This window comes from Cucurbita moschata, unplaced genomic scaffold (genome assembly GCF_002738365.1).
Source record: "Cucurbita moschata cultivar Rifu unplaced genomic scaffold, Cmos_1.0 Cmo_Scf00098, whole genome shotgun sequence".
Classification (NCBI taxonomy): domain Eukaryota; kingdom Viridiplantae; phylum Streptophyta; class Magnoliopsida; order Cucurbitales; family Cucurbitaceae; genus Cucurbita; species Cucurbita moschata.
In genome coordinates, this window is record NW_019268614.1 from 19,030 (window position 1) to 31,164 (window position 12,135).

The 12,135-nt window shown below is 34.0% G+C and overlaps 2 non-coding genes across 2 annotated transcripts; both read left to right on the forward strand.

Moving 5' to 3' along the window:
• The first annotated feature begins 4,448 nt into the window (after positions 1-4,448).
• On the forward strand, positions 4,449-4,520 carry TRNAC-GCA. Its single transcript has one exon. It is a non-coding gene; the product is annotated as a tRNA-Cys (tRNA).
• A 1,690-nt stretch (positions 4,521-6,210) lies between these two features.
• Positions 6,211-6,282, forward strand: TRNAQ-UUG. The gene has a single exon. It is a non-coding gene; the product is annotated as a tRNA-Gln (tRNA).
• Positions 6,283-12,135: the final 5,853 nt, after the last annotated feature.

The following is a 12,135-nucleotide window of genomic DNA, read 5'->3' on the forward strand; positions in this document are numbered from 1 at the left end:
CATTCTACTTTCAATGTTGCTAAGTTGAGTCCTTTTGATGTAGGTGATTTTTTTTCTAATTCGAGGACGAATCCGGAAGAGGGGGATGATGATAAGAATCACAGTGTACATTCTACTTTCAATGTTGCTGAGTTGAGTCCTTTTGATGTAGGTGATGATATTTCTGATTCGAGGACGAATCCTTTTGAAGAGAGGGATGATGATAAGAATCACGGTGTTCCAACTGAACCTATTACACAACCCAAGGCCAAGAAGATTCAACAAACATTCATACTTCATCTACAAAATTGGATAGGCTAGGTTCAACCATCAATTCATGTGTTACAAGCTGATTCGTTTGAGTCAAGACCATTTGGAGATTCAAAAGTAAATATTTGCACAGTTGAAGTAGTGGATGAAGTTGCAAGCATCATTTTATGAGTGGTTAGAAAACTTTATTTATTATTTTAATTTCATAAAGTTTGTAATGCTCAAATTGACTTTGTCTTCTGTGAAGATTTAAAGGGATCGAGATTAAATCACGGCCACTAACTTCTTTTGTTGGGAGACTATAAATACCCATAAATTATTATGTAAAAGCATATTTGTGATCAATGAAATTGATATCTCAAGTTGAGACGATCCCCCTTATAGAAATCTGAGCATATCTTTGTCATTTCTAAGTTTCATGCAATTCTTGTGGTAGATTGCATCTGAGTCATTCAATCAAGCCTTGATCAAGTTCGATTGTGAAGTGACTCAGTTTAGAAAAAGGTTCCAAATCTTGTTTCTCAATCTTGGATCTCATCATCTAATTCTAGCTTTATCTCTTGGTTGATCCAAATTTTGTATAAGAAGGTGTTAATTTCTTTAATACAAGGGTTCTTGCTTCTACAAAAGCTTTGGCTCGTTGGGCTGAAGATTACAGTTGGGCCATCATCCTTCAACGGGATCTTCTATCCCCATGACTTGCTCTGATGCGGTCGTTCTTCTAACGCCGATGACATGTCCAGTTGTCGAGATTGGTAATGTGAGTTTGTAACCCATCCATTGAGGTTCTTGGAATTATTCTATACCTTATCATTACCATGTTGGGAGTTGGATCATGGGTCTTGGGCGAAGGAATCCTTGATATACTGCCCTTCGAGTTGAAGGAAGTGTCATAAGGCTAATTTTTTTTTCAATTTTTTTTCAATTTTATTGATTTTTTTTTAGTGATTTTATTTGATATTATTTCAATTTTGTCAAACTCACTCAGGTGCTCATCTCAATCATTTTAGCCTTGTTGGCATTCAATAAGAGAGACCTTGGAAATAACCTGTAACTATTCAACTGGATTATCACATTAACAATTTGAATCAAATAAAGTGACATTAACCATTTGAATCACCTCAACCCCACTTGTTGAACTTGACCAAATGTCTATAACATAACACTAACAAAGGTACAAAGTTCATAAAAGTCTTTTTAATCTAAACTACCATTGAACTTGACAATTATAGTGCCTCTCAAACGTAGGTAAAGTTTAAATTCGGGTCTCCTTGTCAAACTCACTCGAGTGCTCATCTCAACCATGATGGCGTTCAACAAGAGAGACCTCGAAAATAGCCATCTTATCGCATTAACCATTTAAATCACCTCAACCCCACTTGTTGAAATTGAAACAAATATCTATGACATAACACTAACATAGGTACGATGTTCATAAAAGTCTTTTTAATCTAAGATACTATTGAACTTGACCATTAAAGTGCCCTCAAAATGAGGTAAAGTTTAAATATAATTGGTGACAAAAGATGAAACTATAAAATAAAAAGAAATAAGAAAATAATATTCCGTTGCCGAGAATTGAACCCGAGTCTCTTGGGTAAAAGATAGATATCCTAACTGCTAGACAACAATGGATTTTTGGTGTGGATGTGCTGAAGTCTTTTGTTAGATCGCTGAAGAGTTTTAGCATGATCTTTTGCTTAATGTCTAACTCTTCGACAAGTCCTTCCCTGTGTGTGTTAGAGTTCTCAGAGCTACCGCGACGATTCGAGCTGTTCGATTATGTGGCTCTTTCTTCAAAAGAGTCAATATCAAATGTTAGGTCTTTGATTGGCAACCCATCCAGGGGAGCGTCGATTGCATCGATTCCATCAACGATCTTCCCATGAGTTTATGGTGCATGACCCATTTTTTATACCATTCACCTTCGAGCACTACCATAGTTTTGCATCGTCCATGAGATGCATTGTGGACCAACGTAACTCTCAGGTCCTCTGAGCAAGTTCCTATAGTCTTGAACTATAATATCAAAACATATTAACGTATTTGATATGTTAAATATTAAAATAATTGTTGTGTATCATAAACATTAAATAAAAAAATATATTTGAAATTTGAATGAGATTCATATTAATAAAACATATATTATGATATTCTACGACATTTTAATATTATTTAAATAAGATATTATATCTTAATGGATTAGGTATTCAAATATATAATTTGACAAAAATTATAACAAGTTCACCGTAAATAGAACCCTAAGGTTAAGTCAAAAAGCATCAAACCCTAAATACCAACATTTTAGGTGCTATTTTGCAGAGGAAGCTGATAAGGTCTTCAAAGAGCATGTGGTCATGTCTGACATTTTAGATTAACAACATGGTGAAAAGAAACCAGAAATTTTGATACCCGTAATTAACTACAAACCTTGGAATAAGGTTTTAGAATAAATAAGATATCCAATCCAAAACAAAAATGATTTGATAAAAAGATTTAGAGTCAAATGTTTTTATAAAATTCGACATGAAATTTGGATTTCCGAAAATTCTAATTTCCAAAAAGGACAAATATAAAATAGCATTGATGTCCAATTTAGAAAATATGAGAGGAACGTCATGCCATTTAGGCTAAAAAACGGTCCATCCAAATTTCAGAAGATTATGAATGATATTTTCAATCCTTTCAAAAAAATTCGATAGTTTATATTGATGATGTGTTGATATTTTCTAAAACCATTAAGTTCAACACTTTAAACATCTACATATTCATTAATGTAATCAAAAGAAATCAGCTAGTTGTGTCCATACCCAAAATCAAATAATATCAAACTCAGATCCGTTTTCTTGGATTTTAAATTTATTTGAGCTTTATTAAAATCCATCCAATGGTCTTTGTCTCAAACTTTGGTGATGACGTATCCTAGAAAAGCCAACATCAAAAAAATTTTAGGTTCTCTCAATTACGTGTCTTATATCCTTCAAGATATCAGGCACATTTACAAATGTCTTGATGAGTGTCTTCAAAATAATACAAAGTCTTGATTTGTAAGGGATATCTCTACAACCCAAAAAAATTAAATCATTAGTCAAATAAACTCAGTCAAATAAACTCTCTACTTAAGTCTTATTGACCCAAGGGCAGATCTCATAATAAAAAGTGACGCATTAAATATCGAATATGGAGGTATCTAAAATTGTTAAAGAGGACAGAGAATCAATTATCATATTTCAATCAAAAGCCTCCAATAATACTATACAAATTACAAAATAGTTAAAAAAAAACAAAAAAAAGTATTATTTCCATTGTACTCTGTGTACAAAATTTTTTAAAGAAAATTTAATTAACAAAACTATTAAAATATATTGGAGAGTAAAATTTAGTTTTATAAAAAGAAGGAATAATCTTGTTTCAAACAAAAAATAATTTTTCTAGATAGAAGTAAATTTTGTTGTGGTTTGATTTTAAAATTCTACCTAAAAAAGAAGTTGAAAACACCTTGGGAGATTACCTATAGGAGAGTTTCTAACAAAGTCTCTCTTCTCTCCTCTGTCTTCTCAAACTGATACTAATCCAACCAATCATTTGCATGGACTCAAAAGTTCAATTACCTATAAAAAAAAAGTTGAAAACACCTTGTGAAAGTCGGTAAGGATACTACGACCTCTAGCTTTGCAAAATTCAGCGTTGTTAGCGCTTATCAAAATTGCTGCCAAAATAAAGTTTAACAAGTGGTTCTATGGTGTAGTGGTTAGTACTTTCGACTTTGAATCTAACGACCTGTGTTTAATTCCCGATAGGTAATCCACCAATTTATACAAAATTGGTCCATAGCCGATTCGGTAGGGTCACTTTTGGACCGATAATCTATAGAAGGGGTCACTGAGGTTGAGATCATACAAAATGGGTCCATAGCTCAATGTTAGAGCATTTGATTGCTGATCAAGAGGTCACCAATTCGAACTTAGTTGGGCCCTTCTATCTTGGATAGAAATTTGTTACACTTTTTGGACCGAGACTATGTCTAAGGGGTCACTAAGGTTAAAATCCTACAAAATGGATCCATGGCTCAGCGGTAGAGAATTTGACCGGTCACCCGTTTGAACTTGGTTGGACCCTTTTATTTTGGACAGACACTTTTTACACTTTTGGACTGACACTCTGTAGAAGGGGTCACTAAGGTTGAAATTATGCAAAATGGGTCCATAGCTCAGTGGTAGAGCATTTAACTGCAGATCAAGAGGTCATTAGTTTGAATCTGGTTGGGCCCTTTTATTTTGGACAAAGCCGACCACCGAGTGTCTAAAGGAAAAGAAATAAGAATAATTATCGATTCCAAACCTTATTCCAAAGTCCTCCACCACATAGAACCATGTACTTAGAACCTAAGGGCCACTGTTCTCGGACAAGAATCAAGAAATCATTAAGAAAAAAGTGTGGTATCCAAGCACCCACGGACAAGAATCAAGAAATCATTAAGAAAAAAGTGTGGTATCTTGTACTCACTCCATGTTTCCCATATCTTTCATGTAACTAAGATTGTCCTAGACAAACAACACCAACTATTTTTGATATTTTGAATATAATGTAAATGTAAATATATATTTCGAGAAAACATTCTACTTTGTTTTTAACCTTTCTTAACTTGCAATCGGTGCTTCGAGAACCCACCGAAAATGGGTTATGACTCTCTTTTTGTTTTCACTTACTCCTCCTAAATCTATAAAATGTCTCCTATTTTTATTCCTAAGTTTGCCGGCGACATTGTTTGTTGTCGAGCTTGATAATGTGAGTTTGTAACCCATCCGTTAGGGTTCTCAGAATGATTCTCTAGATTATCCCTTCCATTTTAGGAGTTGGGCCATGGGTCTTGGGTGAAGGAACCGTTTGTTTACCGCCCCTAAGAGTTAAGTTGAGGCTAGTTTCACATAGTATCATTGTCTTTGAGATTACAATTCTTTTCTATTTTATCTAAATTTTTTAAATATGGGTTCATTTCCAAATGCATGCTAACACCCTTATTGTTGAATAAATAACTATTATGATTATCAGTCAACTGAGTTAAGTGAAAATAAATTTTGAAGATGAAATTAAAGTATTAATTTTGATGTCATCTTTACCTGAGTTTTGGGATATTGTTATTAATGAGATGCAATCTAATGCCATTAGTAATTCACAATGATAATATTCAAAATACTTTGACAAAAAAGAATGGTCAACATAAGATATTTGAAACAAATAAATATTTTGTCCTCTATGATATATAAAATCACTCCTTTGAAATTCCTTAATAATAATCCTGAATTCTTACATCTTTTATAGAGAAAAGTTCCTTAAATAGAAGTCTTATTAGATACTTCTAAGCATTTAGAGATCAACTAGACACAAAGATAAATATTCTAAAAAAATTAGAGGTTAAACTTTTAGTTAACGTAATTTAAGAAACTTATGATTTTTATATTATCAAGAGTTTAATTGAGCTAGGTCGATTCAATCTAGTGGACCCAAGAATTGAATCGAACCAAACCAACCAGTTAGTAACATGATTTAGTGGAAGCATTTTCACGTAAAGTAGAAGCAATAATGGAGGGTTTGAAATAATATAGTTTTCCCCCTTGTTTCTCGAGTGAATATTGAAATAATATAGTTTGCATGTTAAGTTTTGCACGGAAGAAAGAAAGACTGTGATGTAAATTATTATTTCAATTTGTTTGTAATATACAACCATATATAAATTAACTATAAGAAATATATAAAATTAAATGTTCTCTAAGAGCTTCAATCAACACTAGAGGGTTACTTCTGCAACCACTCTAAAGGTGATCAAGATCACAACGAGTTAGATAAAACAGCTCTAGAACTTTGAATCCAATAACTTGAGTTTGACTCGTGATAGGATCTCTCTTCTTGTGGGATCTGCAGAAAATAGGAAAAACCATTCCAAAATAAATTTTTACAAGGGGTTCTATGGTGTAGTGGTTAGCACTTTGGACTTTGAATCCAACGACCTGGGTTCAACTCCCGATAGGTCTTTTAAGAAATGACCTTGATGCGAAAACACAAAATAAGGAAAGACTACTTTCTAACTAATCATTTGAACCCATAATAACTAGTATGAGTTTTAGGTTCTAGGTTCTGAACTTGCTAATTTGGAGCATGTCTAAACCATGAGCTAGGGTATGACTTCTTGTTTCGTTTTCAGGAACTAAACCTTAGAGGTTGTCATGTCATGCATCGTATTTTAACCATGAAAGTCTTCCGACCCCATGAGTGCATAGGTGGCGTTGTCATAATCGTGGCATCCTGCTAGCAAATCGTGGTGCAGGGCATCTCATTTAGGTGAGGGAGTTAATAAGTTCATCATGGAATTCTGCTCATGGTACATATACCATAGCATCCCACCTAAAGAGGAATAAAGGCCTCGTGGTACACTTTGTGGAGTGAGATAATGGTTACTTCATGGTAATTTGGAGCATGTCTAAACCATGAGCTAGGATATGACTTCTTGTTTCGTTTTCAGGAACTAAACCTTAGAGGTTGTCATGTCATGCATCGTATTTTAACAATGAAAACTCTTCTGACCCCATGAGTGCATAGGTGGCGTTGTCATAATCGTGGCATCCTGCTAACAAATCGTGGTGCAGGGCATCTCATTTAGGTGAGGGAAATAATAAGTTCATCATGGAATCCTGCTCATGGTACATATACCATAGCATCCCACCTAAAGAGGAATAAAGGCCTCGTGGTACACTTCGTGGAGTGAGATAATGGTTACTTCAGGCATGGATCCTAGCAACTTATTAAGCATGATATTTGCATTAACCTAGGTGTTTTCTTGGATTCTTGGTGATCCTAGGTTTATGCATAACGTCTTGGGTCAAGCTTGGAACTTATAAGTTCGTAGGAAAAGCCCAGCATGATATTGTGCACGTAGTATCTATTAGAGACCAAGGGTACATCTGGGGAATCTATTATTTCAGGGATACCACTTAGTTATCCTAGGAGGTAAAGTCATATGGAACGTGATGAGCATTTTCTCCCATATCTTGGTTTCGCTAACTAAAGTTTTTCAATAACTCCCAAACTCCATTACATTATATAACCTCTCGGGATAAGGATTCATACAACATTTCATAAAATAAGATCTACTGAGAAAACCCGAGAAAAGGTCAAATTTTGAGTTGACTTGGACAGTTTAGTTGAACTGGCCTTATCATCGTTTTCTTCCTCTGAATAGGAAGAAGATGCTCATTTTTCGCATCGCCGCCATCTGAAACTCGGCCTGTACAGCCACATTTACAGCGTTTTTCTCCTCGATTTCTTCGTAAAACTTAAAGATGAATGTTACAAGAAAGGGCTAGGGATTTATTTGATAACTTATCGTGGATCGTAACCTAAGATATTCGCTACCAAAGATCATCCAAAATCTAATTTATCGCTGGAGATAAAACAAAGAATTTCTTATTGAGTAGCCGATTCTAAGGGTTTCAAGGCCCTATTTCTTCATTGAACCCCTTCCATATCCTATCTTCAGGATAAAGGAATTGGTTTGGAGGAACGTCATTGAGTGTAGGACTTTAATTTCCAAAAATTGTTCTCGGTATGCAACTCACTCGAAATTCCAGATTTTTTATCTCGTGGGTAGCTTATTCTACGATGTCTCAGCTCTCGATTCCTTCATCAAGTTTACTCAACTTCTTCCTCTGAAGCTAGAGCAATCCTTAATTTGAAGGAAAAGAGATCGTAGATAGGAATTTGACTCTTATCCCCAATTTAATTTCGAAACCTATTTCCTTCAATTTGGCACGCGCTCGAGGTTATTTTTCTTCGTGGTCTTCTATGGAAGCATTCCTTGGAGGTGCAGAAACTGATTGGAATCATTCTTGCTTGACGAGTCATCATGTATCCTCGGATTGGATTTTCAAGTTTTTCTTGAAGTTCTTCAATGGCGGATTGAATTGGGGGAATGGTTTCTGAGCACTTTCAGCACTCTATTCCTTCATAGAACTTGTGGGTAATCTTGTTGAGAAATTGTAGGAATAAGTTTGAAGAGAAATGGTGGAGGATTGCTCTCGAATTTGGAAGACATCTGAGAGTAGGAGACCCATAATCTAAACGCTTATTGCCTTCGATTGGGGAATCGACCTTTCTCGATTCTTATTCCGTATTGTTGCTCCTACTTCAGACTTTATAGGAGGAGCTTAAACCGACATTGAGAGCTCCAGATTCTTCGTTATTTAGAAGTTTGAAGAGAAATGGTGGAGGATTTCTCTCGAATTTGGAAGAAATCTGAGAGTAAGAGACCCATAATCTAAACGCTTATTGCCTTCAATTGGGGGATCGACCTTTCTCGATTCTTATTCTGTATTGTTGCTCCTACTTCCGACCTTATAGGAGGAGCTTAAATCGACATTGAGAGCTCCAGAATCTTCGTTATTTAGAGATCAAACTTTCTGGATAATTTTTTGGAGATATCAACTCCGATCATAGCCTTACCAACCTTGGCTTTGAATACTACTCGTTGGATATGATGATCCGTGCGTGTTCGTTCAAGATCATAACAAATTTTGGAGGAGATCCGATGGTTGAGATTTGAGTTCGAAAGATTTTGCTCAGATGGTCACGGTAGATGCTTTGATTCGAGTTAGAGTGACATTTCTGTAATTATCCATTCTTCCAGTGGTATTTTGGTAACTTGCCACTTTTCGAATATTTTATTATTATTTTTCTTGAAAAATCCATAATTTTTCTACAAATTTCTCATCACTTTTTTTTATCATTTTTCCCTTTTTTTTTTTTTAATACTGAGATTCCTTCTAGTTAAGGAATTACAGATCCGGAAAGATTCTTGATAATTGATAAAATGACTTTTTTGCCCTTTTGATTTACTTTTTCCTTTCCAATCCTTTTCAAACGCAAAGAAGTATAGACATTGTTTCCAACCAATCCTTCCTTTATAGTTAGTTCGACGAATGGGTTTTTGTTATCATTTTATTGTTAACCCTTCCGCTCGATTTTGTGTTATGATATCATACAGGGAATGAGAAGCGACCTTACTTGGACAAAATTATATACCGTTTGATAATTATTGTTGATAACAAAGATAAATTGAATTATAAGCATTTTAAGTTCAAAAGTAACAAATAACTGGTACACTTTTACTTATAATCTTCATATTCTTTATATAGCGATAAGGAAGGGAGGGATAGAAAAGATACTCATAATATCATTATGTCTATGCAATATTTCATTAATAAAAGAGAGTAATACATCCACAAACACACACACATATATTTCGAGAGAGAGAGCTTATTATAAGTAGAGATAGCATTCTAGTAGTTGTATTGCTACTTGGGGACAAGGAAGTCTAGAACTTCTTTAAAAGATGAGAGCTTATGAGTAGGTGGCGATGAATATATCACATGCACAAAAAGAAAGTTCTGCACCTTTGTAATAAAAGACCAAGGAATATCATCGTTATTTATAACTTCTATCACAATAATATAAATTCTACGAGGACAACGTTCTCTAGTCATACCAACGTTCTCTAGTTCCCAGAGACATTGTTAGGCCGATTTTGTTCATGAATACTTAAGACTTTGATATTTATAGTTGTAGTTGAACGCTACTTAAATTGATGAGGTGAAATCTTACAATAGAGTCTAATAAAGCGTTTGTCCATTAGAATAGGTTGGAATTAAATTCTTTATAGTTCGAGATAATAGTTGTATTCTTTAAGTCATTGAGACTAGTGTTACTAGTACTTGTTAGTATATTTGAGTATAAGTTAGTATATTTGAGTATAAATATTAAAATTATTAGTTATTAAATATTGTTTGAATTAAAGCATTTGTAATTCAAATGATCTTCATAACCTAATTCATAAAAAAAAAAAAAAAAAATAATTAGGAAGCATTTATGTGCTAGATCAAAATAAGATGCATAAAAAAGAACTTGCCGTAATTACTTTATTCATCAACCTTTAATCTTAAAAGTTACTTAAAATATTGCAATATTGTGATTCAATCGCCTATTATGAAATTAGGCCCGAACTAAAAAAATAATATTTTTAGAAGATAGAAAAATTCATAAGCCAACCAAAATATGTATTCAAAGATGAAGAATTCACAACAACAATCACAAACAATATTAATTAACATCTTGTCTTTTGGTTTGTCACATTTTCAAACATGAACAAACCTCAATTTCGAGTCGGTGAGTATTATGGATCATAATCGACAGTACTTTGCAAGTACCTTTGAGCATTCACAAAAGGTCGAAAGTTGAATTTCTTTAGAATGGTAACGAAATAACCGATGATTATTGTTGAATTTCCAAAAAATACACCACAAATTTCATTTATAGATATAAATGGAACCATTGATATAAAACCCTGATTATACAATTGCATCTTCACTAACAAACCCACCTCGGAGTGATCATCTTCACTAGAGGCTGCAAATTAAGAAGCCTTCCAGGATTACTTAAAAGTGAACTTTTAAGACAAATGAAGCTATATTTGAGCAAGAAAAATCATGTTACATGTGTCTAGGATACTATGGAGACACCAATGCAAGCAATCACTACCACTCGAAGTTTCTTTGATATTGTAGTTGGATCTATGAGACTCATCCCTCAAATGTGAAAGAGTAGTTATATCCAACATTCTTACTTGTGTGCGTTTTACAGCACTCTCAACAAATGGATCACTTGATCTATTCTACTCTACTTTACTTCCTCTTGATAACGGTGTGGTATTGACACAACTCATATTGCTGATAATCATCACTTACATCCAAAACCAGAGTATAGCGGTCGACTATCGTCAAGGACCCATTCACCACTTCCATTCCTACCAACAGAAAAGTTTTATTACATTCATTTCCTTCTCCTTTCTAACTTCTTCATTCTCACATTAAACTTCTTTTTACTTTTTATTTTTTTTAAAAAAAGTTAAACGTGAAAAGGGAGAAAGAAGGAAGAAGAAAAAAGAAAACCCTTAATTTTGAAAGCTTATCAAATACTCTTTGACCGATGTAAAGAAAGCTTGAGAATAATTTATTCTCACGTCCCTCTTTGACACTTGTTGGATATATATCCGTCCTTCACATGTCGTATCATAATAATATCATATCGTAAAAAGTTCATGGTTATATCCTTCCCTAATTTATCATAGACTTAACGTCCTTAGACATATCATAGTTGTGTTGTTACCTGAACGTACCTTAGTCATAACGTTACAGGAACGTATCCTAACACTATCGTTCTGTCAATCTATCATAATTCTATCACTTTCTACCCATAACCTAATCATATTGTCTTATGAATCCATCGTGGCCATATCGTTTTTATCAATCTGTCATACCCATAGCACTTCGATACGTAACCAAAACAATAACGTTTTGTGAACATGTCTTACTCCTATCGTTACATTACGTTTAGTGCATCCTTCTCGTATCCTATCTCAAATATACCATTGAACACATGGTACCGTACGTATTATCATACAATTCACATATTATAACATACCATAAGCATATCGATTCACAAATATTTCACACATATCAATATATATGACACTTGCAGAACCACGGGCACAGTCAACATCAAATATAACCATACGGATGGTAAGGCCACCTACCTGATTAGCTTAGGCTGGTGTCCCCAATTTATCCTTAAGAAAGTTCGAATTGTCCTTTGTATTAAAGTCAACCTATATGAACATGACATCAATTTCAATCATTTCTCTAAATTTTATGATGCTCTAGTGTTAGATTTCATGGGAATATTGCATGAGTAAAGTCTTGAAATGTCTATATATTAAAACTGTTTAACACTTTCCAAATCTTGATATTTGGCTGTTTGTGTTTTTTTTTTTTTTTTTTT